This window comes from Macaca nemestrina, chromosome 6 (genome assembly GCF_043159975.1).
Source record: "Macaca nemestrina isolate mMacNem1 chromosome 6, mMacNem.hap1, whole genome shotgun sequence".
NCBI classification, from domain to species: domain Eukaryota; kingdom Metazoa; phylum Chordata; class Mammalia; order Primates; family Cercopithecidae; genus Macaca; species Macaca nemestrina.
In genome coordinates this window covers 29,417,828-29,425,211 of record NC_092130.1, presented here as the reverse complement: position 1 = coordinate 29,425,211, position 7,384 = coordinate 29,417,828, and the positions used below count along the sequence as shown (strand labels likewise).

At 34.7% G+C, this 7,384-nt stretch overlaps 1 non-coding gene across 1 annotated transcript; it reads left to right on the top strand.

The window, feature by feature from the left end:
- The first annotated feature begins 4,972 nt into the window (after positions 1-4,972).
- Positions 4,973-5,097, top strand: LOC112424144 (small nucleolar RNA SNORA77). The gene has a single exon (XR_003014815.2). It is a non-coding gene; the product is annotated as a small nucleolar RNA SNORA77 (small nucleolar RNA).
- The last annotated feature ends 2,287 nt before the right edge of the window (positions 5,098-7,384 follow it).

Below are 7,384 nucleotides of genomic sequence, written 5' to 3'. Positions count from 1 at the left end.
CAATCTGCAGCCTCCTGACACCCCCAGGTCACGTATCTAGGTCAGATCACTCATCCAGGCTAGGAAAGCCCTCCCAGTGGGAACCTGCTTTTTAGTTGTCCAGAGTACACCTTCTTGCTCTCATATTCAACTGTATCGTTCAACATGTTATATGATTTTCACTTTTCATGTGAGAAAATGTTTCATATTTTCATAGAGAGTACCTCATGGAAGTTAATCATCATTGAAACAAAACAACTATGCCTTTGCTTTGTGTTGTCCTTGATTTCAAACTTCTTCAGTTATTAAAAATGATTGGGCTGGGCGCAGTGGCTCATGCCTGTAATCCCAGCACTTTGGGAGGCTGATGTGGGCAGATCACCTGTGGTCAGGAGTTTGAGACCAGCCTGGCCAATGTGGTAAAACCCTGTCTGTACTAAAAATACAAAAATTAGCCAGGCGTGGTGGCACATACCTGTAATCCCAGCTACTCTGGAGGCTGAGGCAGGAGAATTGCTTGAACCTGGGAGGTGGAGGTTGCAGTGAGCTAAGATCATGCCATTGCACTCTGGCCTGGGTGACAAAAGCAAAACTCCATATCAAAAAAAAAAAAAAAAAATGGCTTTGGTTTTTTAAATATCCAAGTATGGGAAGGCCAAAGGTCTCCCCAGATTCAATTGAAACAAGATGACACCAATATATATTATAATCAAACTGTCAAAAATTAAAGAGAATTTTGAGAGCAAGAGAAAAGAAGCAAGTAACAGATAAAGGAGTTCTAATTACAGGCCAGGAAAGAGTGGGATGATATATTTAAAGTGCTGAAGGTGAAAATCTTTGCCAAACAAGAATACTTTAACTGGCAAACTGTCCTTCAGAAACAAAGAAGACATAATGGCTTTCCCAGACAAACAAAAGCTGAGGGAGTTTACCATCACCAGACCCATGTTACAAAAAAACGCTAAAGGGAATTATTCAAGCTAAAGGAAAAGGACACTAATTAGTAACATGAAAACATATGAAAGTATAAAAAAACTAGTGAAAGTGAGAACACAATAGAATTCAAAATGCCCTAATATTGTCATGGTGGTGTGTAAATCACCTATATCTTTAGTATAAAAGTTAAAAGATAAAATTATTAAAAATAATAATAGCAATATCATCACTGCAATAATTTAAGGACTATATAATACAAAAAGATGTAAATAGTGATATCGAGAACAACATGTGGGAGGGGGCAGTAAAAGATTAGTTTTTTAATGTGATCAAAGATAAGTTGTTATCCAGTTAAAATAGTGTAATCAGTGTAATATGTTTTATATAAGCCTTAGGAAAACCACAAAGCGAAAACCTATATTACTTATATGAAAGATAAAAAGTAAGGAATCAGCCAGGCACAGTGGCTCACCTTGTAATCCCAGCACTTCGGGAGGCCGAAGTGGCCTGGATCACTTTAGCCCAGGAGTTACTGACTGCCTGAGAAACATAACGAAAGACTGTCCCTGCAAAAAATACAAAAATTACGCAGGTGTGGTGGTACCCACCTGTAGTCCCAGCTACTCAGGAGGCTGAGGTGGGAGACTCACCTGAATCTGTGAAGTCGAGGCTGCAGTGAGCCATGATCATGACATTGAGCTCCAGCTTGGGTGACAGAATGAGGCCCTATCTCAGGAAAAAAAAAAAAAAAAAAAAAAAGAAAAGAAAGTAAAAGAAAAAAGAAAAAGAATCAATGTATGCTGTAGAGAAAATCACCTAACCACTAAAAAAGATAGCAAGAGAGGAAGAAAGGAAAAAAGAATCTACAGAACAACCAGAAAATAATTAACAAAATGATAATACTAACTTCTTATCAATAATTATCTTGAATGTAAAGAGATTAAACTCTTCAATAAAAAGAGAGAGTGAATAAATGATTTCTTTAAGTGACCCAACTATATGCTGGTAAAAGAGACTCACTTCAACTTTATAACTGAAAGTCATATGGAAAGAAAGTGAAAGGATGAAAAAAGATAAACCATGTAAATAAAAACCAAGAGAGCAGGAGTACCTACACTTACTTCAGATAAAATAAAATTTGAGTCAAAACTTCAAAAAGAGACAAAGAAAGTTGCTATGTAACCATCAGGGAATCAGTTCATCAAGAAGCTATAACAATTGTGAATACATATGCAACTAACATCTGAACACTTAGATGAATGGAGCAAATATGAATAGATCTGAAGGAAGATATAGATTGCAATACAAAAATAGTAAGGGACTTCTCTACCACAGCTTCAACAATGGACAGATTATCCAGATAGAAAATCAATAAGGAAACATCAGACTTAAACTACACTTTAGACCAAATGGACCTAACAGACATACACAGAAAATTTCATCCAAAAGCAGCAGAATAAACATTCTTTTCAAGTGCACATAGAATATTCTCCAATATAGATCGTGTGTTAGTTCGCAAAACAAGAAAAAACAAATACAAAAGGATTAAAATTATATCAAGTATCTTTTCCAACCACAATGCTATGAAACTAGAAATCAGTAACAGAAGGAATTTTGGGAATTTCTATATATTTCATGGAAATTAAACAGCATGCTACCAACCAATGAATCAATGAATAAATTTAAAGGAAAACTAAAAAATATCTTGAGACAAATTAAAGTGGAAACAAATATATCAAAATATAAGAAATGCAGTTCTTTTTCTAAATAATACTCTATTGTGCACTTATGAAAAAGCAGTTCTGAAAGAAAAGTTTATAGCAATAAATGCCTACACCACAGATAAAGATCTCAACTAAACAATGTAATGTTATACCTCAAGGAACTAAAAAAATAAGAAAAACTAAGCCCAGAGTTAGTAGAAAGAAGGAAATAATAAAGATAAGAGCTGAAATAAATAAAATAGAAACAAGACAAACAATAGAAAGATCAAATAAACTACACGTTTTTTGAAAAGATAAACAAATTGACAAACCCTTAGCCAGACTAAGAAAAAAAGCAAGAAGACAAAATCAGAAATGAGCTGTAATATCTGAAATACATTACATTACAATTGAAATGCAAAGGATTATGAGACTACTATGAACAATTATAGGCCATCAAATTTAATAACCCACCAGAAGTGAATAAATTCCTAGACACACACAGCCTACCAAGATTGAATCATGCAGAAATATAAAATCTGAAAAGATCAATAATAAGTAAGGAGATGAAAGTAAAAGAAGAAAAAGTCTCCCGCCAAAGAAAAGCCCAGGACCTGATGGCTTCATTACTAAATTCTACAACGTATGTAAAGAAATAGTACCAATTCTTCTCAAACTCTTCAAAAGAAATTAAAGAAGAAGGAATACTTCCAAACTGATTTTAAAGGGTCAGTGTTACTGTGAAACCAAATCCAGATAAAGACCCTACAAGAAAAGAAAACTGTAAGCTAATATCCCTGATGAACATAGATGCAAAAATCCTCAACAAAATACCATGAAATCAAATGTAACAGTATATTAAGTGGATTGCTCACCACCATCAAGTGGAGTTTATCCCAGGAATACAAAGATGGTTCAATATACACAAATCTATAAATCTATAATGTGATATATCACATTAATGGAATGAAGGACAAAAGTCATATAATCATATTGGTAGATTCAGAAAAAGCATTTGATAAAATTAAATATTTTTCATAAGGAAAACTCAAAAAATTAGGTATGGATGGAACACCTCAGCAAAATAAATGCCATAGATAACAGATCCACAGCTGACTTCACACTCAATGGTGAAAACTGGAAATCTTTCCCTTTAAGATCAGGAAAAAGACAAGGATGCCCAAATTTTCCACCTCTATTCATGTACTGGAAATCCTAGACAGTAATTAGGCAAAAGAAAAAAAAGGCATCTAAATTGAAAAGAAATAAGTTAAAGTGTGCCTGTTTGCAGACACATGATATTATATGTAGAAAATATTAAAAGACTCCAACAAAAAACTGTTAGAAAAATACAATCAATAAAATTGCAGGATACACAATCAAAAATTGTACAAAAATCAGTAGCATTTCTGCACACTAATAGTGGCTAGCTAAAAAAAAAAAAAATTAAAAAAATTATGTTTACAATAGCTACAAAGGAGATAAAAGACCTGAACACTGAAAATTACAAAGCACTGATGAAAGAAATTGAGGACGACACAAATAAGTAGAGAATATGCCATGTTCATGAATTGGAAGAATTAATGTTAAAATGTTCATACTACCAAAAGTGATCTATAGATTCAATACAATCCCCATCAAAATTCCATGACATTGGTCACAGAAATAGAGAAAACAATCCTAAAATTCTATGGAGCATCAAAAGACCCCAAATACCCAAGGAAATCTTGACCAAAAACCAAAACAAACAAAAAAACCTAGAGGTATCAAACTACCTGATTTCAAAATCTACTCCAAAGCTATAGTAATCAAAACAGCATGGAACTGGCATGAAACAAACACATAGACCAATGAAATGAAATAAAGAGCCCTCAAATAAATCTACACATTTACAGTCAATTGATTTTTGGCAGAGTTTCCAAGAACACACATGGGAAAAGGACAGTCTCTTCAATAAATGGTGTTGGGAAAACTGGCTCTCCACATGCAGAAGACTAATATTAGATCTTTATCTCACATTATATTAAAAAATTAACTCAAAATGGATTAAAGACTTAAATGTAAGACCTAAAACTGTAAAATTATTTAAAAAACAGGGAAAAGCTCCATGACATTGGTCTGGGCAAAGATTTTTGGAATATGACCCCCAAAATCACAGGCAACAAGAGCAATAATAGGCTCATGTAATTACATCAAAGTAAAAAGCTTCTGCACAGCAAAGAAAACAACCTATAGAATGGGGAAAATATTTTCAAGCCATACATCTGATAAAGACTTAATATATAAAATATATAGGGAAGTAAAATGGCTCGATAGTAAGAAAACAAATAACCCAAATTAAAAATAGACAAATTGCAGACTCACTTGGAACCTGACTGCAACCCAAGATGGGTGCTTTTTCCTTCTGCCAGAAAAACATTCTGGGGTGCTGTGGCCACCTGACCTGTCAAGACTTATGTAGCTGTCCAGGAACACAGGGTGCTAGAGAACAAAGGACAAAGGACCTGAATAACACTTCTAAAAAGAAGATACACGAATGGCAAGCACGTATGTGAAAAAAATGCCGACCATCACTAATCAGAGAAATTCAGATTAAAACCACAATGAGATGTCACCTCACACCTGTTATAATGGCTATTACGAAAAGGACAAAAGATAACAAGTGTTGGCAAGGATGTTAAGAAAAAGGAACTGTCGGTGGTGACGTAAACTAGTCCAGCCATTATGGAAAACGTATGGGGTTCCTAAAAAAAAAAAAAAAAAAAAATAGAAGTACCAAATGATCCAGCAATCCAACAATTGGGCATACGTCCAAAGAAAATAAAATTGGTATATCAAAGAGATATCTGCCCCCATGTTCATTGCAGCATTATTCACAATAACCAAGATATGGAATCAAGCTAAGTGTCAGTCAGCAGTTAAATGGATAACAGAAATGTGGTATGTATGTACGTAATGGAATATTATTCAGCCTTTAAAGAGAAGGAAATCTTGTCTTTTACAACAACATGGAGGAATCTGGAGGATATAATGTTAAATAAATTAAACCAGGCAGAGAAAGACAAATACTGTATGATTTCACATATATGTGGAATCTAAAAACACTGAACTCATGGAAGCAGAGAGTAGAATGTTAGTTTCCAGGGACTGTGAGGGGAAAGATGGGGGAGATGTTGGTCTAAGTATACAAAATGTCAGGAGAAAAAGTTCAAGAGATCTATAGCTAATGTATTTTATTATTGAAAATCACTACATTATTATGCCATTCAACATCCCTTGTGGTCAGCTCTCTGCTAACCTCTTCAAATCCCATCACTCTCTGTCTAGCAAAATTAAAAAAAAAATGATTCTAAGATGCTTGCAGTTCTGTAGGTTGGTGCCAAAGTAATCGCGGTTTTTGCCATCACTTTTAAATGGCAAAGAGTTAAGTTGAAAACTTATAGCAAGTAAAGTAGAAATGATGAATTCTGCTGGAGCTAAGGAGACATACCACCAAGCTACGGAGGGAAAGCTCTGGAGGACCACATTCTAGGAATATGTGTGATGAGAGGTAAAGTGATGGTGTGTCCCTTGATATCCTTAGATTTTTGTATCCTTAGACCAACATCTCCCCCATTTTTCCCCTCACAGTCCCTGGAAACTACCATTCTACTCTCTGCTTCTATGAGTTCAATGTTTTTAGATTCCACATGTAAGTGAAATCATACAGTATTTGTCTTTCTCTACCCGGCTTAATTACTTTTAAATGGCAAAAATCGCGATTACTTTGGCACCAACCTAATAAAATCCTGCTTCCCAGGTTTTTCACACACTGCTAGCTCTCCCTAACTCATCCATGCTCTTGAACTTAATTTATTTATTCATCAGGCATCATCACTTTACCTCTCATCACACGTATTCCTAGAATGTGGTCCTCCAGAGCATTCCCTCCATAGCTTGGTGGTATGTCTCCTTAGCTCCAGGAGAATTCATCATTTCTACTTTACTTGCTATAAGTTTTTCAACTTTACTCTTAAACTTGCCTCTACCCAGCCCCAGAATTTGGTAAATATCTTGAATGGAAGTCTGGTTCTCTTTCTCAGATGCCTCGGGTCATTGTTTTATCACCTGAGACCCAAGCAACTGCTGATAATTCTGGTTTCTCTGTCCCCTACAGTACCCTCTTCCTGAGCCCAGCTTGAGTTTCAGCTTCTTGCCCTATCCCCAAATCACTAAATACATTCAGAGTAAGCTGTAGATCTTGAGCTTATTTATGAAAATTTCTCTCTCCTTGAAATTGTGCTCCTTTTAGTCCTCACTACTTCTAAGGGTCTTAATCTTTTAATGTATAATATGACTTTGTAAAATATATGGTTTTCAAGTTATTCTTAGTGAGGGTATTATTGAGCTGCTAACTACTTCATCACATACTAAGTAGAACAAAGTCTTTGTTGATACAAGATATTTATGACAGGAAAAGAGTTCTCATTAACTTATAATGAGCAATGTAATCAAGGAAAGTATATTTGTTATGTCACCCACTACCATAGAGATCTATATCGTGAAACCAGGAATTGTACAAGTCTTGACTCAAGGGATTAATGTTTATTTTCCTATTAGAATCCGCTTCTCAGTCATAAAGAGTAAAATTATGATACTATATTGTAGCCATAAATCTGGATGAATGATTGTCTTGATTTAAAAAAAATAAAAGAAGTACATGAATAACGAACAAGATTTTAAAAGTCAAGAGCAGAGTTGATCTTGCTGTGTTGTTTTCTCTTCAT